Below are 27,615 nucleotides of genomic sequence, written 5' to 3' on the forward strand. Positions count from 1 at the left end.
GTTGGTTACTAGTTTCCTCAATGATTTCATAAAAGTCTGAAGGAATGTTATCAATTCCTTCTGGTCTATTCGATGGCAAGTCTTCCAAAGCTCTATGAATAACATCCAACGAACAAGGTACTAGCTTACGGAATGTAGAACCAGCTTTGATATTGGGTTGAGGGGTTAGAAGTAGAGTTTAACATCTTGTTAGTAACAGAGGGAAATCGTGAAATGGACGTGGTTTCAACACGACAATTCTTCATGGATGTTGCTGTCCGTAAGCTGCTCAACAAGTGACTGGGTTGAAAGGGGAGGTATTGCCCTATGGCTATTGAAGGATCTCACTCCCTATGTTTTTTTTTTTTTTTCGTATGATATTACGTGAAGTCGTTGGTGTATGAAAAATCAGCAGAAATTGAAGAGAAACTTATTGGTAGAGTCCTATGGTCCATGTGGCGGGATACAGTCAGGCTCGTATCACACCGCGGTCTGGGGAATTTCCAGAAAAGTCTTCGGTCTGAAATCCTATTCACTGGAGTACAATTGTCGTGCTTCGAACTGAGCTCCGAAGACCAGACAATACGTACCTCGAGACGATATGATCCCCAGTTGGATACCAACCTGACTGTTACCCGCTATTTGGCCAACAACCTGGATTGATCGTCTGGGGCATCATTTCTTTTCATAGCAGGACCCCTTTGGTTATCAGAAGCGGCGCCATTACAGCATAGCGGTACGTCAACAATGTTGCCCTTTATGTCAAGCCATCCTGAGTTTACATTCAAGTAAGATAATGCTCGCCCGCACACGGCGATAGTTCCTGCAGCTTGTCTTCGTGCTTGTCTTCCTTGGCGAGCAGGGTTGCCGGATCTCTCCCCAATTGAGAATGTTTGGAGCATTATGGGCGCGGCCCAGCTCGAGATATTGACAATCTAACCCTTCAATAGGACAGAATTTGGCACACTACAAAGTATTCCATCTGTCAATCAGTGCCAAGCCGATTAACAACATGCATAAGGCTTGAGGTGGACCAACGATTTACTGACCTCGTGAATTTGTGAAGCTCTTTTATGTAATCCCTCGTCGCCACTTTTATAGAGGCCTCGTCGCTACTGCTGGGGAGGCCGAGTTGCCACTGTAGTTACGGTAGGCCGAGTTTGTGAGTTCGTGAAACGGCTTCTGGTGCAGTACACCGCTAAGACAATTTCCCACTGCCACTATTACGCAGCTATGCTCCAGGGTCAGGTACAGGATAGGAGAACGGAGGTTCTACAACACTCCCACAAATTAATAATAAAGTCACACAAAAGACCGAAAAAGATATACTTATCGTTGTGACTTGTCGAATAAAGAAGTCTACAACACGGCATGTAATATAATACAAAACAGGCCCTCAACCGCAAAGTGCAAATAATCTAGGTGAACAGAATGAGATTTCCACTCTGCAGCGGAGAGTGCGCTGATATGAAACTTCCTGGCAGATTAAAACTGTGTGCCGGACCGAGACTAGAACTCGGGATCTTTGCCTTTCACGGGCAAGTATTCTACCAACATTTTTTCTTTCTTTTTTTTTCTTTTTGATCGATAATTTTCGTTGCATTTCGTCTGGGATGACGTCATAGGACACCCGTTCAAGTTGATAGCTGATTCCTTTACTCATTTTTTTTTTTTTTTTTTTTACAGAAGGCAGCTAACCCTACGCGAACACGCTGAGCTACCGTGCCAGCGCCCCAGTCTGTGGCTAAGCCATGTCTCCGCAATATCCTTTCTTTCAGGAGCGCTAGTTCTGCAAGGTTCGCAGGAGAGTTTCTGTAAAGTTTGGAAGGTAGGAGACGAGGTACTGCAGAAGTAAAACTGTGAGAACGGATCGTGGGTCGTGCTTGGGTAGCTCAATTGGTAGAGCACTTGTCCGCGAAAGGCAAAGGTCCCAAGTTCGAGTCTCGGTTCGGCACACAGTTTTAATCTGCCAGGAAGTTTCAACCTAGGTGAACTTCACAGTACATGATAACTGTCTGTTCACTTCTAAGCGTTCATTAAACTACTTTCCCTCTCAAAGTCAGCACTAGACGATGATCTATAACTAAGAGGGCGGGAGTTGCTCTTTTATCTCCCGAGTAGGCTTCTCACCGTCGTCGTCCTGTCATTGGCGAATTATTCTCGGCCGGCAGTTGGCTGAGGTGAAGTCGATATCTTCATCCTCAAAGTTTAACTCTCGCAAGCGACCAGTCTCTATGGCACTAGCACCAGTTCGCATCTCCTCCCCTGTGGTGCTTTTGTCCTGGCGGTAAGAGGTCCATAATTAGAGAACTTGTTGCTAGCGCACTCGAGCTGATGTTATTTCGATGTATTGCTCACGCGCTACCTGCGATATGTAAGCTAGAAGAGAATCTGAGACCAAAGAGTAGTATTGACTGCAGTAGGAACTGCGTAGCAGTAGCAGTTAGTTGTTGGTAGCGAGCTGTCTGGTCTGGTGTATCGTGTTGGCTGGGCCGGTCGTGTGCAGCGATGGCAGAGCCTGAGCGTTATAGGATAAGGTAAAAGCAGCCTCGCGCATACGTAGTATTGTTACATCAAGTCCCATGTAAATGTTTTAAAAAAAAATCTGTTAACGATAATCTTTCTCATAAAAAGTAAGTTTTGTCATTAATCTCAATTTAAACAATTCAATAATTTCTCCAATCCTTGGCCATCCCGATTATTGAAAAGAAAAATCAGTTATTCCCTTTTATATAAGACAAATTTATCGGCCAGCATTGCACTTACCTGCGCCAGGAAAAATTTCTTATAGGAGCAGATATATACGCGTTATCCGGCGACCTAATTAAGGTGAGATATTTCAGCTTATTCAGAATGATGTATCAGGGCCATGACGCAGCATTGCTGACGTCCAAAATTTACCAGGTTAACTTGACTGTCAATTATTGAAAGCTTATAGGTTTGTCACATTGTATTATATTTTCACTGTTGGGTGGTTACGCTAAATGAGAGTATTATTCATATTATTTTATATTTTGTGGGGAGGTTACATGGCTGTGTCTTGTTCGGACGACACAGCTCTCTTTCTCTTGAATAACTCATCCATCTTTTCTAAAATTGGAATCATTCGCTTGTTTGTACATGTACATTACATCGCCGATTTACGTCCCATTCGGATAATTCCTTTGTGCCCCGTAGTTTTGCTGCCTTAGAGTGTATATGCTTAGATTGTATATTTACCTAAGTGAAAAACTAAATCTTACCATTAGAGACTTATTTCAGACACTCAATTCAGGTTGTTATTATTTGTTTAGTTATAGCCCTCAGGATTTGAGAGTCATGTATGCTAGAGCACTAGTGATGCAATTAATGCTAACGAACATGGAGACAACTGAATAAATTGGAAGAACAGAAGGATGAAGATGATCTTTCCCGGACACTTCATCATTTAGCTGAATGGCTGGTCGAAACATGCGTCGAGGCACGCACACAGGTAAGTGGGGCCGGTATTATGCTATGGTTGACGTTTTCTTGGGCTTCATGGGACCTGTGGTAGTAATGTAACACCCCATGACAACTGTGCACTACGAGAATGTTACCGCACCCCTTTCCCGACTGCGATGGAATCTTATAGCTGGATAACTGTCCGTGTCTGAAGGCCATAATCGTGGTACAGAAATTAGAGGAGAGCGAAAGTGAGCTGATGTTGATGTTCTGGCTACCAAATTCGCATTAGTTCAACACGATGGAACACATCTGGAACGCTATTAGACGCAAGCTCGAAGTCCACAAACCATTGGTCCGTAATTTATGAGAGCTGCGTGACCTGTGCGCAGTTTTCTGGGGCCTATACATACGACTCATAATCGCCGCTGTATTGTGTTGCAAAAGAGTACACGCTATTAAGGAGGGTTCTTATGGATTTGACTCACTAATGTATTTAGAAGCGTCTAATTGGTGATGTGTTGGCTGTGAATCGTTTTGTCATTGCACAGCAGAAATGTAGTGAAATACGGCAAATATAAATCAGGATTGCCGGGCAGAGGCAGCCGATGCGGGAAATACAAGTTTACTGCTGCAAGCAAGGAGGCATCTCGTTCCATATTACAGTGTGAAGTAAGCATCCGTCAAAAGCATAATAGAAAAATATTGCTGCATGAAAAAATAACATGTACGTTGTAGTCATGTTTTACTAAGCAAATAAAAATATTTTAGTAAATTTTTCTCTCTACATAGATAAACTGAAGTGCCCTGCTCGCTTCGTTTTGCGGGTCTCGGCTAGTCTCTGCAACAACTTTAGAGACTTTGATACAGTCTCGGAAATCCCGAGACCGATATCTCTCCTGATTTATACCGATTACAGTCAAAAGTCGGCGAGATTCTCTATTCCCTGGGTGGATGAGCTGCCTACATGCATAATTAAATCTGTATGGAACCCTCAGTGTGTGAGTCGTACGCATGCTTGGCCAATTTTCTACCATGACGAGGACTGCTTATATGGTAAGGATGTGACATCTCATGTCAGACGCGTGCCTTAAGCGGAAATTTTTTCAGTTTTCTGGAGCTCCTAGAAGTTTGTGGGCTAATGACTTTACTGCATGGAAGACTGCTTGGGTCGATTACCTGAGCTTACTTACGAGTCAGGAACAGAGGTTATCATCATCCTTCAGTCTGGATTAATTTTTCCAACGCCTACTGCTCCGTGGGACGGCTTACAACTCTCCTGCCATGTCGCTGATTCGCTACGAACACGTTAAATACTTACAGCTTTTAATCGATCTGGGACAAGACACAATTCCTTCTGTGAGTTCATTTACTTTTCCAATCAATGATTTATACTTAACTGCCTTTCTAACGTGTTCTTGCTTTGTGCAACTCTTAACTAATGTAATTCACTGACTTTGTCGTGGCCGTAATTTGCTTTGGTTTTTCCTTACTATTACCAGTGCATCACACGTATATATCAACGGCGCAATATCTATTACACAGTTTCAAGATTGTTTCTTACCGCCTTATCATTCAAGTTCCTATTTGGGTGTGTGTACTGCACGAAATTTAGATTTCTTTCATTATTATTTTTTCATCAACCAGTTAAATCTAATGTGGCGACTGACCACTGTAGAACGTTTGGCGGGAGCCACACCGTCACCTCTCCTTGCAGCGCTTCATCACTATCAAAGTCACGTTCTCGAAGGTATTCTTTCAGTTTTGAAAACAGATGAAAACATGAGGGGGCCAAGTCAGAACCGTATGGATGATGGTGGATGCCAGTGAATCCACTGCGGCGGATTGTTGTGGATGTCGCACTGCTCGTGTGTGGTGTGGGGTTGTCATGCTGAGGAGACGGTGCTCTGTGTGTGGACGAACTCTTCGAATTCTAAACTCGATTACAGAACGCTTTTTCGTGTTACACGTTACAATTCGGAGCCCTCCAGGAGCAGAGGGCGGCAAATATGTGGTCGTGAAGAATAAAGACGTAGACTGTTAATAATGTGTATTTTATTTAAAAACCTTAAGAGTTTTCACATAATAACACTGGAGGCTTTACTTTTTAGCACACCTCATATCTATTGTAATCACTGGGACTTTTTTTTTTGTCACTAGTCTTTTGACTGGTTTGATGCGGCCCGCCACGAATTCCACCTCTGCCAACCATTTCGTCTCAGAGTAGGAATTGTTTGTTCGATGTATCCCAATCTGTGCCTTTCTCTACAGTTTCTACCCTGTACAGCTTCGTCTGGTACCATAGAAGATAATCCCTCGTAACTTAACAGATGTGCTGTCATCCTGTCCCTTCTCCTTGTCAGTGTTTTTTCTTTCCTCACCGATTTCCCACAGAGTAGGTCACAGTGATTTTGTTCACCGGACCAAGCACATGGCGTGAAGCACATGCTGAAGTTATCGTAATTTTGGCCGCCGTCATCAAAACCCAACTTATCATCTCTCAGTATGCTATAATGTTTACTGAAAAGGCAGAATAGAATCTTTCATTCGTTCTACAGTTAAAACATGTTAAAATTTTTTCTGAGCAACACGTGCTACCATTGCTTCACTGAAGATTATTTCTACAGAGCTGTGTTTATGGGACCTTCTCGCTCGCTCGTTCTCCTTGGTGCTGGAGCTTAACTTGCCAAGGTAATCATCTAACACTACACCTTGAACTGTACTTGAATTGAATTATGAGAACAAAGCTGTGACAAATACCTTAAAATCAGTGCCCACTGTCCCAGACAAATCGATGCTACAGCTATCCCCTTCAGGATGGGAATGTCATTGCCATCGCCCAAACAGCGTACCGCTCCACCACAGCAAGCATCAACAATCAACCACTTCACTAACATTGTGACACTGCAGGAGAAAGGAATTCGGTAACTGCTCTGCAACAAAGTACATAAGGGCGCCTGGTCAAATGCCCTCACAGCTTTGAAATCGCACTAACTTTAATAGTGCTACACGCCGTAGGGTGGGTCTGACGAAACTCGTCACCAATATCTATTTTGTGTGAAATTTTATCCTCTTTATTTTAACAAATTCTCAAAGTTTCCAAAAATATACGGCGTTTCAGAAAAACACAAGGAAGTGCAATTGTTCTTGTACTTTTTTACATTTTTGACCCATCTCTGAAATTTTGGTGGGACTTCAAAATTTTGAATTCAGCACCACAGAAAAAAAACATATAGAAATGTTATCAAAAAACTTCTCCAAAACTTTCCGCTATTTGGCCTTTCTGAGCAACACTTGACTGGACTGTTTCTGTAGTCTGCCGCACCCACAGCAAGACAGCTGCTCGCAGTTTCTGGGAATCTGTGAAATGAAGCCCACGCAGCGATTTTTTCATAGGCCCGAAAAGGTGGTAATCAGATGAGGCAAGTCAGGAGAATACTGTAGTCGCCATGTAAGCGATAGTAGTCACGATTTCAGGCTCTTATGGGTACGAGCGTTGTCATGTTGGCAGAGTTCTTTTTTCGTGACGGTGAACACTCTCCACAGACTGACGCAAACCGTTTGGGAATAGTAACAGTGGGTACATCCTCCTTCCACAAAAACGACGTCATCCAGGGCTGTCTTTAATGATCACACCCCATGTTCGCTCACGTCACGACAGCAGCTTAGAAATTCGGCTGTACATTGCAGGGATTACATTTCTACTGATTGTCTCACCGCCTATGTTTACAACAAAATACTACATACCTGCAACTGTAATGGTGAGTGAAATGGAACACCATGAATCATAGGAAAAAATAAAGTGTAAACGCTATGGAGCACCCCTCATGGGGGAAGGAGCCTATGTAACTAGGTGCCAACACGTAGCCTACTACACTACAGCAGATATTTTAGAAAGGAACGTGGTGAAGATGGTGGATTAAAAATGGTGACGTTAGTAGATACTCGCAAAAGATGGTAATAGTTTTGACCCTTTTAGGGAGTGACAGAGGGGCATTATTAACAATACGCCATTTTGTGAAACACGTATTTGATTCTGTAAAGTAACATTTGGGGAGAGTTAGCCGCGTTGGCTCGTTTTCCGCGCTGTTATGTTGTTGCTTACTGGCGCGTTTCATTTTCCTTTCACGCCACCGGGTGGCTCATCGATCGTCTTGTAGTTGGCTCTTTTGGTTGGAGGAAGTCGGAGGCAGGTTGTTGACGGACGACGGGGCAATGAGAGAGAGGAACGGATAACTAACGGGGTCTGATCGCCGGTCACTCGGCTAGTGGGCAGCTACTTGCGCGCTGCCGCGTTGATGTTGAGTGTTGGGCTCTACGCTGTTGTGCCCGATTGACTATCCGGACTTGCGAGTGATCGTCTGCTGAAGTGGGCGCCGTAATCACGTTGATCTTCCCTGGCAGCCTCCCGTCCTACAGGATTTTTGGGTAAGGTCTTCCTATTCTTGGATTTAGGCACTTGTTGTTTTACTGTTGTATATTTTATTACTTCTGTGATTTCGTGCTTAGATATTGATGCTTAAGCGTTTCTTCTTACTTTTAAGTGCACTTAAGTGAATTTTTTTTGCAGCCTTGTTAAGAGTTGGTTGTTTGATCAAACTAATTCCTGTGTCTGGTCATTACTGTTAAACGATTAATCGGTTAACGTTTTTTAACAATGCACTCACTGCAACACTTAGATTTGGTAGGTGTCTGGGGCGGGGTTTGAGTTTGGTATTCTTATGTCCGACTTCGCGAATTTACTTATTTGATTCTCGATCTAGCGTGAATTATACACTTACGTCTGTCTGTTTCCCGAGTTGATCGCACTGTGGGAGCCGTTGGCCCCGATGTGTTATCCACTACCCAGCGATCCACCGGGAGTAGCTAGTCCACGTCGCCTGTGAACGTGTGTGCGGCGTGGTGTTTTGCCGCTTCTTGGGGTAGCCGGTGAGTCGGTGCGGTCTCCTCGCCTACCACGGCGACTCTCTATAAGCTAAGTTGTTAATATTATGGCATTAGGACTTAAGTTTAAATCGTGGTGTCCGCTACCCTAAGCCATTCTAGCAAACCCTTGGCTCGCCTAGCCCGGCCTTCTTTTGTATTACTGCTTGATTTGAAGATCTTTCGGTTCCTAATCGTGCATTGCTGTAAATTTTAAAATCGTTGTTACCTACTGTTGCAAAATTATAGTGCCCCAATGGCTATCCAAATCTTTATTGTAATGCTGGACGAGCAAATTTTATAAAATTGTCAAATGCTGAACTTGTAAAATTCTGAATTTTGTTGCTTTCCTGTTTCAAGAGTTGCTAAAGTGTCAGCACCAAAAGCGACCCTCAGGTTATTTTAATGGCAATCCCCAGCTTGTACAATTTTTTCTAAATAAGGGCCATCTTCCTTGTTTTACGTTTACTTTCTAATGGCTGGTTTTCAAATTGCTATTGTAATGCTCTTTCTGTAATTGTAATGGAGTCAGAATTGCCTGGTTGAAATCTTACAGATGCCCAAAGGGCTTTCGATTTGTATTTTTGTGAACGTTAAATTTGTTATTTGAACGAAATATTACTTGTTCTGAAAAAGAAAAAAAGTAATTGTATGTTAGGTCCTTTTGGTTTCCCGTCCTGAAATCTATCTGACAGTTACTATTCACTTACATTTTATTAGCTTTTCAAGTGTATCTCATGAAATAAAGGAATACCAACTAGTGTGAAGTAACAAATGGCATTCCGTGAATCCAGCGAGCACATTCCTCTCGCCCGTAAGTTGTTTTCGAATGCTGGAGCGCCCACTGAAATTTCAATTATTAATAGAAATATATATTATTTATGTAGTTAGGAATCTTTAATCATGTCAAAAGATTATTCATTCATGTTTAGTGAGCTACTTGATAAGTGTGATGTAGCAATAGTTTAGTGAACGTATGGTAAAACTGGTTAGAGCCTGCGATCTTCGAAACGATTATTTCAATTTACAATAAACGAGAAAAATTAAACAACAGGGTATCCATCAGCACGGTAGACGCGTACACACATTGCAGATCGCGTGGTACCACACAGTAAAGGTAAGAGAATACATGGGTCTCAAAAAATAGCTTCAAAATATTTACATATTGTGATTTGCTACAAAAAATCGGAAATAATGTAGATACTATACTGAGTGGTTCAGGGACTGGTCGTTGACCCTCAATGTAAATAAATGTAATGTATTAGTAACGTTCCAGAGAAGTGTAAAGTGGGAAGTTCACATAAAAGAAATTGTAGGAAAAGCAGATTAAAGGCTGAGATTAATGGGAAGCGTCTTAAAGCCAGTGACGTTGTATATCACGGAGCGGCTTACTGCACTCATTTCGATAAAAATAATGGTTCAATTTCTCGGAGCACTATGGGACTTAACATCTCAGGTGATCAGTCCCCTAGAACTTAGAACTACATGAACCTAACTAACTTAAGTACATCACACACATCCATGCCCGAAGCAGGATTAGAACCTGCGACCGTAGCGGTCGCGCGGTTCCAGACGGAAGCGCCTAGAACCGCTCGGCCACCAGCGGCCGCCCCAGGAAAAAATAAAATAAAATAACAGAACACTTTGAACGACTAAAGATGGAGCGGTCGTATTTACAGGACATATACGTTAGTATGATCTGCAGAAATGATTGCCATTTGAACCATGTGGGCCTGTGGGTTCAAGGCCAACATCGATACCGCGGCGCAACACCACCTACCGGTAAAATGTGACTGCTGCTCTCGTTGTCGCTATAAACGGAAGGTAAGGTATTAGTGTGATTTGAACAGTCATGCAGGATGCCTCGCAGTCGTATGCGCGAACCGTACCGTAAAATCAGTGAGTTTGAAACATGGCGCATTTTTTTCATGACAGAATGTGATGCATCCATCTAAGAAATTGATGCTTGTGTGGGACGAAGTGTTTTGGCAGTGCTACGGATGTCTGCAGAGTGGTTCACGGAAAGCGTCGAACACGGCGAGATGGGTCAGGTAGCACCACCCAGACCCTCCCGTCCCCAGTCAACCCCCTCCTTCCACTAGAGAAGATAGACGCCTCATCCGAATGTCATTGCAGGAGCGATGTGCTGCTTCATCGGTTCTGGAGCAACAGTGGAACACATCGTACACTATCGGGGGTGACAGTTCGTCACCCTTTATTACGGCAGAGCTTATGTGCACGTCGTCCGCTTCTCCGCCAACATGCTATTCGGCCATGGTGTGTGGAACGACGCCACTGGTTACAGTAAAGGCATCAGGTAGTGTTTTTGGACGAATCCAGGTTCTGTTTGTTTGAAAATGATACATTGCCAACTGAAGGCTTTATGGTGTGGGTTTCTATAGAGTTCAACCACAAATCACAACTGGTGCGTGCCCTGGGCACTGTGACCAGTGTGACCTACGTGAATGGCATCCTGCGACCAGCAGTCATATCCTTTCTGCGCAATACCCCTGATGCCATTTTTCAGCAAGACAATGCAACGACCACATGTTGCTCCACGAACAAGTGCCTTCTTTGTGTCACAGGATGTTAGACGTTTCCTCTGGCTTTCCAGATCACCAGACTTCACGCCAATCGAAAACATGTAGGATATCCTCAAACAACGGGTCCAGTGCTGTGACACAGTGCAAACGCCAACAGATGAATTTTGGAATCAGGCGAATGTAGCATGGATGGCTATACGACAGGACGCCATTCGTGTCTTATACACTTCAATACCATCAGCATGGAACACGTTATCAGGGACCATGACAGACATTGCGCCTAAATGGCAACAGGACACATGCTGAACCGAAGTGGCTGAAATGCAAATAAGTTCTGCAGAACATACTAATGTACACTGAAGCGCCAAAGAAATTGATATAATCATGCGAGTTCAAACACAGAGATATGTAAACAGACACAATATGGCGCTGCTGTCAGCAACGCCTATGTAAGACAACATGTGTCTGCCGCTGTTATTCGATCGGTGTCTGCTGCTACAAAGGCAGATTATCAAGATTTAAGTGAGCATGAACGTGGTGTTACACACGTAGTCGGCGCGCGAGCGATAGGACACAGCATCTCCGAGGTAGCGATGAAGTGGGGATTTTCCTGACACCTCACACGTTCAGAATCGCTACAGAGTGGCTCCGGGAACACATTGTAAATATCAACAATCCCGTAAAACATCACTGTCCAACATCTCTGCGGCCGGAAAAAAATCCTGCAAGAACGGGGCCAATGACGACTGAAGAGAATCGTTCAATGTGACAGAAGTGCAATCCTTCCGCAGATTGCGGCAGATTCCAATGTTGTGCCAAGAACAAGTGTCAGCGTGCGAACCATTCAACGAAACATTTTAGATATGGGCTTTCGGAGCCGAAGGATAACTCATGTACCCTTGATGACTGCACTATACAACGCCTTACGCCTTACCTGGGCCTGTCAACATTGGACTTTTGATAACTGGAAACATGTTGCCTGGTGAGACGAGTCTCGCTTCGAATTGTAGCGAGCCGATGGACGTGTACGGGTATGGAACCACCTCATGACTCCATGACAGCAGTGGACTGTTCAAGGAGGCTCTGTAATAGTGTGGGACGTGTGCTGTTGGGGTGATATGGGACCCCTAATACGTCTAGATGCGGCTCTGACTGGTGACATGTCTGACCACCTGCATCCATTCATGTCTATTGTGTATTACGACGGACGTGGGCAATTCCAGCAGAACAATGCGACACCCCACACGTTCAGAATCGCTACAGAGTGGCTCCAGGAACACTCTTTTGAGCTTAAACACTTATGCTGGCCACCAGACTCCCCAGACATGAACATTATTGAACATATCTGGGATGCCTTGCAACGTGCTGCTCAGAAGAAATCTCCAGCCCCTCGTGCTCTTACAAATTTATGGACAGCCCTGAAGGATTAATGGTTTCCTCCAGAACTACTACAGACATTAGTCGAGCCTATGCTACGTCGTGTTGCGGCACTTCTGAGTACTAGCGGGGGATCTACACGATATTAGGCAGGTGTACCAGTTTCTTTGGCTCTTCAGTGTATACGTCCTGTGAATATGAATGTTCTGTCTCTAGTCGTTCAAGGTGTTCTGTTTTTTTTCTGGACATGAGTGTATTAAAAGTCCGAGACAGTGCGTTCCGGGGAAATAAGGAAAATTAGAACTAATATAGCGGTTTACAAACTATCATTCTTCCCGAACGCCATTCGTAAATAGAACGGGAATGAAGGAAAAAGACAACAGTACCAGAAGTCACTCCATCACGCGCTGTAAGGCGGCTTGCGGAGTATGGATTTAGATGTAGAGGATGAGACAAAACGATGGGACATTTTTTAAAATATCAGAGAATAATTTCCATCCTTCTACAGGCAGTCGTATAGGGCAAAACAGTTTGGGGGAGGACAATGAGTGCAAGATATACAACAAGTAATACGTCAAACAAAGTATTGCCAGAAATTAATGAACCAAGAAATGGTAGAAAAAGCTTTTGAGTCGAACGGGCATTGAATCGAATCCCTTTCGGACCACGGAAAATTCAGTCTACCTTTCACCTAGCCTCCACCTGTCATTATGTGCGGAATCGCCGGGACCGGCACGTGGTCGAGACTCAACGTTAAACTGTGGGTCCCCTTTCGCGAGTTGGATATCGAGGATAATGACACGCAAGAGGCTGAAATGGCGTCCAACATAAAGAACTGAACGCAGCCATTGAGCTGCATACAGTTATAATTAAGATTGTTATAATTATTATCATTATCTCAGATATTTGGCTTTGTAGTTGGACATTACCCAAAAAGCCCTTTCGCCGCAACTTAAACGATTGATGACTCCCTCTGTCGGCAACATAAAAAAGGTAATCGTTCAAAATGTATGGCCGCCTTCTCCACAACATCATTATGAACTATTACGCTATGAATTTATTAACGATTTTATCATAGCGTCCTTAAAGAAAGTGTTAAATCTTCAGTTTTGTGCAACGAATTTCAAATTTATGAATCCAGAGATAAGTGTTACTGAATACTGGAACACAGTTCGCATGAAAGCCCGTTAACTAAAATAGCATCCAGTGTTTTGTGTATTTCGTGAACATGTTTCCTATCTACCAATTCTGCCTCGTATCGTTTCCAAAAAAGTGACTACCCTGCCCGGTACCCTTACACATCATCTGCAGGAGCCAGAGCTACTATTACGTTACTAATATATTATCTGATTACTTTTCATTTTAACTGTAAACAATGGCGATAATGGGAGTAAACAATGTTACTAATACATCAATTATAAATCAAGTATAAAGATAATGAATAACAACAGCGATAGTTATAATAAATAGATTGGTGGAGAAGACAGGGAAGTGGTGAACTGCTGAATCGGCGCTAGTAATGTCGATGTCTCGTATTTTCTTGTCGACGTGCTCCATGTAAGCTCGCCGCCTCTACGTGTTGTTCATCCTGTAGTCGGCGCAACATCTGCATTTCCGTTCAGTGCGGAAAAGTCAGCACATTACGGAGTCGCCAGCAAAACTGCGCACTCTGTCCGGTCGTATTTTCGGTTCAGACAGTACGGAAAGAAAAGACTTTCATCTCGTCGGGAAGCAGCACCATGTACGTAGTACAACGCTGGATTTAAGAAATGATAAATACTGTAATCAAGGAGAGAAACTGCATTCAGATACCGTTTCCTGTAACGGACTCAATTACCAAAGCATGCATAAAAAATGGTTCAAATGCCTCTGAGCACTACGGGACTTAACTTCTGAGGTCATCAGTACCCTAGAACTCAGAACTACGTAAACCTAACTAACCTGAGGACATCACATACATCCATTCCCGAGGCAGGATTCGAACCTGCGGCCGTAGCAGTCGCGCGGTTCCGGACTGAAGCACCTAGAACCGCTCGACCATTGCGGCCGGCCAGAAGAGGACGCACGAGTATTGCGTAAACTGAAATAAATGTTGAGAATTGCATTATGCAATAGTCAGCTGCAACAGTTTGTTTTAGTAAAGACAATCGATTTCGGTCTAGGATCAGACTATCGTTGGGTTCTTTCAGCTAACCATTGCATAACCGTAATAACAGTTACCAGGTGTGTATTGTTCTTTCACTAATAGTATCTGTATACACATAATATTTTTCATAGTGCACTTCTTCACATTCATTAAAGCTGTGCAATACCATGTCCATAAAGTTCTGGATGTAACTGCATTACTTGTTCCTGACGAACTGTATCTGAATGACGCTCAGATAGTTTACAAAAAATTTATCGCTTATAGACACCAAGAGAAAACCAGATTGCTGCTAACGTGTCTAAAACGAGTAAGTGGGGTGTCGTAGGAATTTTACATTGTTTTTTTTGGACGATATTCTGCTAAGTTCTGTTTACGGTAAATGAGACGCTTATTTATTATTTAAAGGTATTTTAAGCTCATCCACTGACCAAGGTAACAAAATATGTTTCTTTCAGTGCCTATTATTCATCAGCTCCAGGAAGATTGTTACTGAATTACCCAATCACTACCACTAAACAAAGCAATTATGTAGAGAAAATATAAACTACTTTGAGAGATTAGGTCAACGATGCTAACTGTTTAGTTTCAAACAATACATCACAAATCGCAGATGTTTCAGGAACAGTGGTTAAATTATGAATGACTCTCAAAATTCGATAGACTATCGCTTATCGAAATGTTTTAAAACCGAATGTACAAAATTATTTTATGACCACCTTTCTATGAAATTCTGAAATTGACTTACAGTCCTTCAGTTACCAGCCGCTTCTGCGCGGAATTAGGTTTACTATTAACTTCCCTTAAACATTATTCTTAAACTCATTTAACCCAAAAAGGGTCGGATGCGATGTTTTCGAGAAACAGGTGCACGCGCATTAGGACACGCCGTGCCACAATTGTTAAAGGATATTGTAGAATCTTAGCCGAAATGGTGAAAAAACTGGGAGTAGGTCAAGCTACTGCATAAATTTGGTAAATTTTTATAGTTATCTTCAAATCGACGAGATTGAATCATTTACTAAGAGCATAAACAGTTTTGACAGATCACTTCTCATTTCAAAATATTCAAACATTACTTGATCTGAAGCCATAACAAAAAAAAAAAAAAAAAAAACAGTTAATACCAATTCCTCTGCAGAAACTTCTGATTCGAACATACACATTACATTATTACATATTTACCATATTTTTTTCTCTTTCTTCTTCTTTACAGAGAACTTTCTCACCACAGTCAATTCCTACGCTACTGCCATGAATTTCTCTTAGGTGATATTACTCAGTTTTGGCACAGAATGAGGCTACTGCTTGACTCAATATTAATAAGATTTAAGTTTCTTAAATGCCATATATTCATTACTACATGTATTTTCGTTGTTGTTATTATTATTACCATAGGCGTTATCATAATATACACGTATTGTAGTTATGACTCTCACTAAGGGTGTCTGGTTAGATGTGGGCGAGGGCTTAGAAGTTCCAGTCATATTACCTATAACTTTCTTAATGTAGGTTGTGTCCTATTAAAGTGTCCCTTCGTTTCGTCAAGTATTGACATAAAACTGTTTTCTCATTTCATTCAATACTTCTTCATTAATTACCCAAAATGCCTATCTCATTTTCAGAATTTTCGTTTAACATTACATTTCAAAAGCTTCCATTTTATTCTGTCTGTACTGTTTCATTTCGTATACACTCCTAGTATTTTCCGAAAAGGCACTCCAACAGTTAAATATACAGGGTGCAGATAGTTATATATGTAGTACGACTTGTAATATCTATAATGATGCAAATACTGATGTAATGTTCTTCACTCCACCGTCTTCAGTCACCAATAGAAAAGTCTGCACTTACATACGTTACGCTCCTCGTATGGGACGTTATCATACTTCTTTCTTTCCGGGAAAGATTTTTTTGCCGTTGCCTGATGTATTTTGTATCTTCTTCAGCTATCGTCTCAAATCCCGATCTGAGATTCAAATTTAACCCCACAAATTCCTGCAGGTAAACGCACTTACTCGAAGCTTGATGAATGAGTAAATCTATCATACATCCAACACAAGAACGTTGAACCAAGGATTAGCAGTACTACGAACTTCAAGTGCTGAACAGAATGAAGTAGTTCGCCTACGCCGCTTTTAATGCTCACAGTATATTTCCCTGGCACAGAGGTGAACGCCAGATATCTGCAACACCGTCCCCTGGCGGTCTGTTAAGACATGCTTCTCTTCATTTTGGTGGACGTTGTTGACGGGACGTTAACTAGACCCTTAAAGTCCGTCAATTTACTCCAACAACAACCTGCTATCGATCGAAGGCCACCAAGTGAAGCTCTACGGATAGCCACTGGCAGCATTCACTCCTTTAATGTAAGACTTTTGGCTTTCTTTTATGCTCTGCGCTCTTCTTTCCTGTCAAGTAGTGTGTTTTGCCAGCACCAAAATTACAAATCACTGAGGCTCCATAGCGAGTTTTCCCACCAACATAGAGAGACTAACCAAAATGGTGTGTCACCACCAGAAGCCAATGATTTTGCAATACTCTTCCTTGTGCTAAAAAACGTCCACGTCAGCTCCGTGCTGTGACGTCACACTCTAACAAACAAATCCTGCGCCTTTGCACTCATGGAGTTAGTCTTGAATCAGGGAGACCTAGGACTTCGGAAATACCGCTTGTGAGGCTAGCTCATTACTTTGTGCACCTTGTGTTTACAGAAGCGACCAGTGGCTATCTACAAGGTCGGTCTGCAAAACGCGAGAGAACAATATCTCTCTCCAGCAGCTCGAGACACGTCTCCATCCCTAAGTGACCCCTCGGCTGCCTCAAGTTGTTAACTGAACAGTGCTTAGTAGCCTCTTGGGACACTGCAGTTCCAAGAAGCTCCAGTTCCAGGAAGTCAGCGTCTGTCCCTCCGGTCGCCTGGAAAAGTGCCACTCTCGGTAACACTGTTCTCTCATCTCAGATCCAACGCATTGTCTTCCCGCGCACACATAAGCATTCAGAAATCAGTGAGTCTCTCACCAAGTTAAAGAAAGGAAATGATATAGGGCACTGTACCGTCAATCACTGTGGTCCAAGATCTTTAATAAATATTTCCTTATTGTGATTCCTGCCGTTATCATTCTCTAAAATAATAATCCAATATGAAATTTAAAGAAAAAGGCATGCAGATTTGCCTGTCATAGTTCACGTTTTATGGTTCTTCTAGAAAACAATAGGTTTCAGGTGGCCAAGATAAATGAGACATGGCCCAAATATCATATTGTCTAGAAACAAAATGATAAAATTGTTTCAAGGAACTACTCTCATGCTACAAAAAATGATACATTTTAAGATTAAAACTTTGTGGGGTTTTGTCAAATGGTAGACAGGACAGGTGGTCAGTGAAAAATATACCTTAGCAATGAAACTAAATGACAGTGTTGTGACTGATAATTTAGAAGTTGCATGTACTTTCAGCAGTCACATTCTAAACGTAGCAGCAAAACAAGGACTAAATCGTTCAGTTGAGGCTGCAACAGAATAATTTTTAATTGTATTCCAAAAAACTTCAAGCAACTAGAAACAGCATCACTGGAACTAACTAAACTGCGACACTTAAAAAAGACAACAACAAATAACTATACGGTTTGACATAAAAGACTTAAATTTCGTCCAATTTCGTTACTTCCAAAATACTTGAATAAATGATGTAGTCAAGAGTAATTCCACATTTAAGTGGAAGCAATTTACTTAGCGCATAACAGTTTGGATTGTAGAAGGGTTACCGAACTGAGAATACAGTTTTACACATTAACCCATCATATATTACATATCTTAAGTAATAAAAATTTGCCACTTCTTATTTTTTGTGATCTTTCCAAGGTTTTTGATTGTGTGGATCATTTTACCTTCTTAGAAAAACTTAAGCTTTATGGAACTGATGCCTTTACAGACAACCAGTTTGGATCCTACTTAACAAACCGAATGTAAAAAGTTGTGTGAAAAAACAAAAATTTAGAAAATTTTTGCGTCTGGGGAGAAATTACAAAGGCTGTCTTACTGGGTCCAATTTTAGATCAAATCCTGTTCCTTATATAAGTGATGACCTTCTGCTTAACATTCAACAAGCAGAATTGGAACTTTTTGCTGATGATAGAGAGAAGGCCACATAAAAGATTATTAATGATGTCTTACAAAGAATTATTAAGTGGATGCCTGAAAATGGACTATACCTATATTTTGAAAAGAACACACTGTGTACAGCTCCAGACCACAAATAGTCATGCCTACAATAGAAGTAGCACATGAACAGGAGACAATAAGTAAGGCAGGGTGCTTCAAATTTTTGGGTGTACATGTTCATGAAAATTTGAACTGAAAGAAGTATATCACTGGCATGTTCAAAAATTTATGATCAGCTTCCTTTGCTTTTAGTATAATTGTTGATTTTGGAAACAAATGAACCAGTCTGGGGACATGGTCTGCATATTTCAACTCACAAGGGTCACATTTAATGTCGAATTCCCGGAACCGCACTGAGTTATGCTCAGAATAACACTCGGTCATTAAAACTACAGTGGTCTTTGTGATTTGCATGCAAATAGTTGCATTCAAACTCAAGTGCTAATGGAATAGAGAGAAACAAGGTAACAAGATTTCAGTACAGTAGGGCAGAAATGATACGTAATTCAATGACCTCAGGCTACCATTACGTTTTGAATCAACAGTGCCAAAACGTCTGTACTTAAAGTAAGTGCGAAAGCCACATGTCCCACACACCTGTTTGTGCTTGTATTGCTGTTCACAGTGAAGATGTAGGATTTCGATAAAGTTGTCGAATCAAAGTGGAACCATATGTACATTTCATTAGAGCAAAGTTTTTACATTCAAAATCACTTATGCATTCAAGTAGTCTAATATCAAAAGACACACTAATTATATTTTCAGGTGATATAATAGATATGTCAGTGCCATAACCCGCCTTTGACCAAGCATATTTCAATACACTGTGGTGCCTAAGAATGACTGTAAATCACACAGCGAAGTTTGATTATGAAATAACTTATGTATCTTCACATCGTAGTCTTACAAAATCAGTCCTTCTTGTACAGAGCTTACATTGAGGAAAGAAGTAAACATGAAGGGTTTGTTAATAATTTGTTGTTTTAGATGGCAAAATCTTCAGAATAACATGCTTGTTTGGAAGATTTGAATTTATAAGGGTACGATCCGTATGACCTGACCGGAATTCACAGACCAGTAGGCTCTTTTCACTTGTTGCAAGTTCGCAAAGGACTGCAGTTAGAAAACGTTTCATATGTTCTTCAGTCATTTTTTTTTACTTTTGTTTCCTCCACGTGCATGTTCCATGGGCAGGTTGTTTCAAGTTTCTTTGAAATATCTGGGTCGAAAGTGCCTTGTGCCTCTTGAAAACAGATGTACAACTTGTTTGTTAGTCTGCCTGTCATTGATAAACCGACATTAATTGCCTAGTTGTGGATGGATCTACGTACAGACTGCAAAACTCTAGCTGTAATTTTCTCTTCCTGAGTGACTGTGTTGATGATAGAGACATTTCATACTAGAATTGAATCTTGTCACTTTTCCAAAAATTTCCTCTCTCCACACCTCGATCTGTCATAAATCCCACAAATTGTTGCGCCTACTGAGATATGCTATTACCGTCATCTGTGTCTTTAGGTGTGACGAGTGTAGTATATGCCAGAGCATACAATAATTTCTAAGTAGTCAAGATCGATGAAATCATTTATTCATATAGATGGCCGATTTCAGCAATTCTCTGTTTCCGTCTTCGGATCTGAAAAAGATGGGACCGAAAATTCTTGGATACAACTACTAACATAACAGCACATATAATTATGTACAAAATTTACGATACATGGCACTGCAAACTACCTACGTTTACATCACTACATAATCTCCTCCATTAGTACAGAGGTGGTGCTATATAATGTTTGTTCACGTTGCTATCGTGAGCTACTCTGGAAGTCTTCATGTCAGTTTTAAAATGACAGTGATGTACACACATATTAATTCGCCCATTGCAAGTGACCACAATCATCACCACTTTACAACCGACAGGTCCTAGCGTAAATATTCGTAGTGATATACAAGTACATCAGATGGCGTAATGGTATTACAAATCGATACTATCATCTCACATCAGATTAAGGAATGGATTTACTATGCCGTATAATTACATATGTCTTAATTATTATCATAACATACAGCCACGTCAGTATACTACATTAAAAAAAACACTGCGTGACATTCGTAAAATATACATAATACATAAATTTTTATATGTTGTTTTAGAAAATTTCTAAAAAGATTTTATAGACATTCCTAATAATTCTGTATCAAATTTTCCTTTATATAAAATCACAACTAATACGACAACCTATAACCAATTGATAACTCAGCTAATGTATAGCCAATGGTATCATAATTACCTAGGCTGATTTTAGTATAACCAAGAATAGCTCGACGTCTACACGCACAGATATCATAATTTCATCAAGAATAAATTCAAGGTATGTGCACCACCATCAGAGCTATTTCATGTTTGTGCTTTTGTTGCCCAGTGATGTTTATGTGAGCTCATCCAAGAAAACACCTCACTTGCAGCTTGTGCGTAATTAATCACCTGATATCCAGGTAAACAATCTTCCAGTGATTAATATAACCGATGTTCAATTATTACACCTTTTGGAATTGTATCGCTCTCAAACTGCCCCCATGACCTAGCATTACCAGCTCACTCTAATAACATATGGGTGTGATAGAATGTAATTTAAGCAAATGTAATTGTATGGAATAGTAGACCCATGCCTTAATCTGATGTGAGATGATAGTTTCGATTTGTACTGCCACTGTGCCATCTGATGGACTTGTACCTCACTACGAATGTTTACGCCAGGATCTGTCGGTTGTAACGTGGTAATGAATGTGAGCACTTGTAATCGGCTCATTAATATGTCTGTATATATCTTTTATTCTAAAACTGACAGCCGACTTCTAGAGAAGTTCACGATACCAACGTGAACAAACATTACATAGCACCACTTGCTATGCTGATGGAGAAGATTATATGAGGATGTAAAATAGGTATGTTGCTATTCCATATACTGTAAATTTTGAACATAATAAAGCGTGCTTTTGTGCTAATAGCTGTACCCAAGCATTTTCGGTTCCAGCTTTTGCAGATCCAAAGATGGCAACAGAGAATTTTAGAAACTGGTCATCTGTATGAATAAATGATTTTATCGACCTTGGCAGATGAGAAATTATTCAGTGTTCATAATGATACAAATTGCCCCTACACTGACGATGTCGCAAGTGTATATATGTCATATGCCTGGATGAAATGCCATATTCAGCTTTAAGATTGTTGACAAAATAAATTGGCGCTTTGAAGTAAAGTATCCACGATCTCTCTAGTCTCGACCTTAATTTCATTTTCATATTCATCTCGTCTCAACTTTGTCCCTAATATTTGTACCACATTCGTAGGATTAATTCTCTTCATGATATCACTGTATTCAGTTCACACAGTAACCTATATACGAACACTCCAAGAGACAGATTCGTACTGCAGCTACTACATGCCACCACATTATTACGCTTACAGACAAGCGGAGTTTTGCAAGGAAATGAAACAGACCACTGTTGTTAGTCTAAGCAAGGTCTCGTGCCATTCCGAGCGTTCGAGGTCAAAGGCGTCTCTTGGCAATAATGATTTGTGGGATAAGTTTCTGGGGTAACTCATCGCTTACACAGAAAGTACTGATTATACAAAAATGAGCGGCAAGAGTAATATATGGTATTCACCTTCGGTTGCCTTGTAGGTACCTCTTGAATGAATTGGGCACCGGCTAAATACATATAGTCACTAATGTAATTCGTTATAAATAAATCATCGCATTTTGGCATAAATAGTGGTATCCGTAACTACAATGCTAGAGGGAAAAATGACATTCATCACTCACTATAGACTCCGTATGTGGCTCAGAAACGAGTTCAATATGCAGCAGCCTAAGTTTTTATTCGTTTGCCCAATACCGTAAAACGTTTGACAAGTAACACAGTTAGTTTTAAATATAACCTAAAATCCTTCTGCTCCATCGATGAATTTCTGTTTAAAAATTGGTAGGCTGTAAAAACGAAAAAAGAAAAACCAATTTTTAAGTGTAGAGGAACGTGTATGACTAAAAGTTGTGTTAATTAATGTTAACAGTCATCATGTTTCATGTGTACTTGTAAACTGACTCGTTCCACATCATGTCGGTAAAATAGTCGTTGAAATGATCTATGAAACATGTAACTAATTTAACTAATATTTTTCACAGAGAGTAGACTCCTTAGGTTCCTTGCCTGAAGTGCGATTCTCGAAGGAAATATCGATTTGCACTTATCAAAAGCGTGCAATTCGACTGTTTTGCGACCACAAATTCCCTGCGGCGTGAAAATTTTTGGAACTCGGAAGCTGCAATCCCTGGTAAATATAACGCGTTGACCAAACGTTTTTTTTTCTCTTACAGACTCTCAGTTGTTTTGTTGTTAACACAATACTCATTTTTGCGGGGATGTGCTTATACTGATGACAGCATTCCAGGTCTCTTCTCATATATAAGGGGCGATCAAATAGTTTCCGGTCGTAGGCCTGATAGTCCAGAAGCTGTACGCCAATCCGACAAAATCGCCGTAATCATTGAGCAACCATCTCACCTACGCACCAGTTGAAGATAAACATTAGGTAAAATATCGTGTCCTGCTATGCGGGAAGTCCATAGTTGCCTGCTGCACATCCTCGTGCGACAGGAATCGTTGACCCGTCTGGGCAGGCCCTCGTGTTCTCTCACCTTCGTTGGAGCAACTTCTTCTTAACTCGATATTTGCAATATGAGGATGTTCGTTATCTTGAAGCAGCAGCACACCTTATCGCACGATTGCATAACTGTGGTTTTCGTCAGGCATGCGCCCCATACAAATTCTTCATTCTCCGACGAATGTCTGCTATTGTTTGTCCTTCGGCAGCCAAGAAAAGAATAACAGCACGTTTTTCCTGTTTTGGATGCATTTGGTAATAACAGCGCCATGGAACATGTTTCCGCACCTAGCGGACGCACGTCCGAAAAACACGACTGCCACACTAATCCCTTTCCTACTTGTCGGTGCTTATATACCCATATCGTGGCGCTACATGCATATATGCTGCAGCAACGCCGTCAAGCGGAAAGCTTCTGATAGCCCTATTATACTTTTTGGTCAAAGTGCAACACCGGACTACTTGTGCAGCTTTGGATAGCTATTTTACTCTTAATGTCGTCCATCATAATAAACTTTCGACAGGCAGAAGCTACGTCCACGTTGACTGAAATAATAGAATTACATAATCAGTTACGTTTTTCCATGCTTATCACGACGTATATATATAAACATTGCTATTTTCGAGTATGCGAGAGTTTATCTAATGTGTGTATTGTTCTATGTTTCTTTCCTCGCAGTTGTCTTTTTATTTTCTTAACAGAATAAAAACAATAAATAAATACTATCTTGGAATTTAGATACTGATGGTGAGCCGTAGTTGTGCCATGTGGGTAGATCTATAAAAGTCTACACACATATCCTAAACGAAAATTACGCAAAATCCTACATTATATATTATCTAAACGCGTTGTGCTACACCTGTAACTACATAACTGGTTAGTAGCTCTATTATTTAAATGGTTATTTTTTACAGTTTCTAAGGTACTCAGTGAGCACGATTAAACGTAAAAGAAGAGTAGAGGAATGATGTCGAATTGTGACAAGTAATGCAGACGGAATTCGATTAGAAAGTAAGACACTAAAATTAGCAAAATACTTGTTCTAATTGGAAAAGAAAATAACTAACGATAGCAGACGTGAAGAGAATATAAAATGCTGACTTCCAGTAACAAAGAAACATTTTACGCAAAAGACTAATATTGACTTCCAATAGCAAACAAATCTGCTACGAACAAGACTAATATTTTCACGCGTAATAAACTTCTAATATAAATTTACGTGTTTGGAAGCATTTTGTGTAAACGTTTTTCAGGAATGTAACCTTATGTCGAAAGGAAACGTGAGCTGTGAACAGTACAGAGAAGAAGAGGAAAGAGGTTCAAAATGGTTCAAATGGCTCTGAACACTATGGGACTTAACTGCTGAGGTCATCAGTCCCCTAGAACTTAGAGCTACTTAAACCTGACTAATCTAAGGACATCACACATATCCATGCCCACGGGAGGATTCGAACTTGCGACCGTAGCGGTCACGCGGCTCCAGACTGTAGCGCCTAGAACCGCTCGGCCACTCCGGCCGGCGAGGAAAGAGGACTTTGAAATGTAGTGCTACTGAAGATTTCTGAAGAGTAGATGGGTAGATAAAGTACCTACTTCAAAGATGCTGGATAAAATCAAGGAGAAAGTAATGTCTGTCACAATTTGACTAAAAAAAGGAGTCGATAGATAGGACACATTCTTTGGCGAGAAGTAATGCTTGATTTGGTAATGGTAAATACTGGAGAAGAAGAACAAGGCCTTTCGGCAGTAAACTGGTTCAGAAAGTAGATTGCAGTAGTTATGCAAATATTGAGAGGCTTGCATGTGATAGACTAGCGGCGTGAGCTGCATTAAACCAGTCCTCGGACGGAAGACCGCAACAACGACAACGATAGGAAGTACTCGTTTTGTATCCAAGATAACGATTCCCACAAACTTCATTAGAGATAGAATCGAGTTTGCCTACTTTGTTTTTGGGTTAGGAGGTTTGCTTGATTTTTGTTTCTCGAGTGACGTCATGTGATCATGTGCTACTTATAGTAAGAAACCATTTTGAAAGAATTGTTCAAATGGTCTATATAAGTAACTATCGAAGTAAGCCCTAGAATCGCTGTCTGTTGGAGTAAATGTGGGGATGAAGAGTAGTGACGTACACTCTGAACTGTGTAACACCTCCAGACGGTGAAAAGACGGTGACACAATGAAATAATACGAAACGACCGATTCCAGTGTTAAGTCTATAGTTCTCGATCTTGTTACGTCCATATTTGACAGTTCCGATAATACTTCACCAACAATTTGAGTAACTAAGCGGATTAAAATGTTATGTAGGAGGAAGCGGGAGATGTGTTACAATAACAAGGATAGTCAGAGCTCGTTACAGAATTTCACGACAGACCACAGTGCAAAGTGCTGAAGAATGTCATCAGACAAGCTAAAACGGTGTACTACACCAAGAGAATAGAAGGCTTTCTGGACAAAACTGAAACAATAGGGTCATTTTTGAACGATGTATCAGGGCAGCATATGTGTGCTAAACATGCCAATGACCCTTGTGCGAAGATGCAACTATTAGCGATCCAGCAGAGCTGTGCAAAATATTTAATAATCACTTTTTGTCAATAGTTGACGAGTTAAATCCAGATTTATTTGGCTGAAATAGATATTCAGATGGGATTCTAGCTAAAATAACAATTTATTTAACGACACTTTTGTTACACAGAACAACAGAATACCAACACAGACATTCACAGCTCGACAAAAATTGATACACCAATCACAAGTTTTCTTGAAATTATTTTATTGTACCGTTACTAGTTTCGAACCTGAGCCTATCATCAGATGGTAACGTTAATCTCTAGCAAGTTTTACATTTGTGTCCTCCAAAAAGGCTGTCCTTGTAATCCAGAGGTTTACATGTGGAAAGGAGCGCTTGTCAGGAAGACGCAGATGTAAAACTTACGAGAGGTCAACATTACCATCAGATGATGGGTTCAGGCCCGAAACTAGTAATAGTATAACACAATCATTACAAGAAAACTTGTGGTTTATGTAATAACTTTTTTCCAGCAGTGTAGTTGTATGCTGATGTTCCGTAGTGCTTCACATATTATAAGCCAGAGGTTTATATATGTGAAGGAGGGACAGGGAGACACAGATATAAAACTTGCAAAAAGTAAGAGCTACAAGCTGATGAAGGGCCCAGGCCCAAAACTAGTAATAGTATGATAAAATCATTTGTGGAAAACTTGTAACTGGCTGTAGTATTTTCCACAATGTAATTGTGTTCTCCAATCAAAATGGATAAAATAAAATTATTACTGCCTTTTAGAGGCTTCGGATTCACTCGAGATATGTTGTTGCAACAATGTACAGGGGCTGCATGGAATTGTTACATTTACAGTTCAACAGCACAAGCGCTTCTGAGGCACCAGCTATCGAAACATGTTGAAACACCCATGTTAGTACTTGGTGTAGCCTCCATGGGCGACAATTCCAGCGCTCATTCTGGTGTCCCGTCTATCGAACAGGTGGCGAATGCTATACTGCGACACGTCATCCCACCCCTGCCCGACCTGTCACGTAGTTCTATACGAGTTGTTCGTTGACGGGTCGCGCGAGACACCTCTCGTCTCATCCTATCTCACACATACTCGGAGACAAATCTGGAGATCATGCTGGCCAGGGAAATTTGTGCAATTCTTGCAGAGCATGTTGAGTTTCAAGGCCAGTTGTAACACCCCAAATATGGAACCCCTAATGAAAGCCCTTTGTTAGTAAAAGAAACAGCAAAATAAATTATCCTGAATTTATACGGAAATACGAAGCTTTCTGTACGTTGTCAGAAGAGTGTATTACCTTTGGAATTACGTCGTATTGGTTGTTGAATTAACACCGTAGCGAAGTATTGACGACGCCATATTAATTAATAAATCAACATCGTCGCAAAACTATGATGTAGCATCGGCTTGAGTGATGGACTATATAATTCAAGATATCCTATTATCTGCGTTTGAGCAATCACTCGCAAACCGGGCATAAGAACTAAAGTTATCAAGTTCGCCCTGTCGCGAACACGCGAAACATGTTTGGTTAATTGTTTCAGATGAAGGGAGTTGTTACGGTATCGAGTGGTGCAGTCGGTGTGGGTTCGAAATAAAGAAGACCGACAGACTTCGAACACCAGTGGTTCAATTTTAAACAAGGGCTGCTTACACACTGCGACGTGCTGCTACATCGATACGCTGATATCTGTCTAAGGGAGATAGTGTCTGAAACTAATCAACCAAGCGAGGAGTTTTTTTAACAGATACAAATCGGAGTCGTCGCGATCGACGGACGCTGTTCCATGTCAACAAGACTGAGACAACCTTAACCATCGAGCCGACACAAATAAGAAAAAAAGCCACACAGTGTG

This window comes from Schistocerca gregaria, chromosome 7 (assembly GCF_023897955.1).
Source record: "Schistocerca gregaria isolate iqSchGreg1 chromosome 7, iqSchGreg1.2, whole genome shotgun sequence".
NCBI classification, from domain to species: Eukaryota; Metazoa; Arthropoda; class Insecta; order Orthoptera; family Acrididae; genus Schistocerca; species Schistocerca gregaria.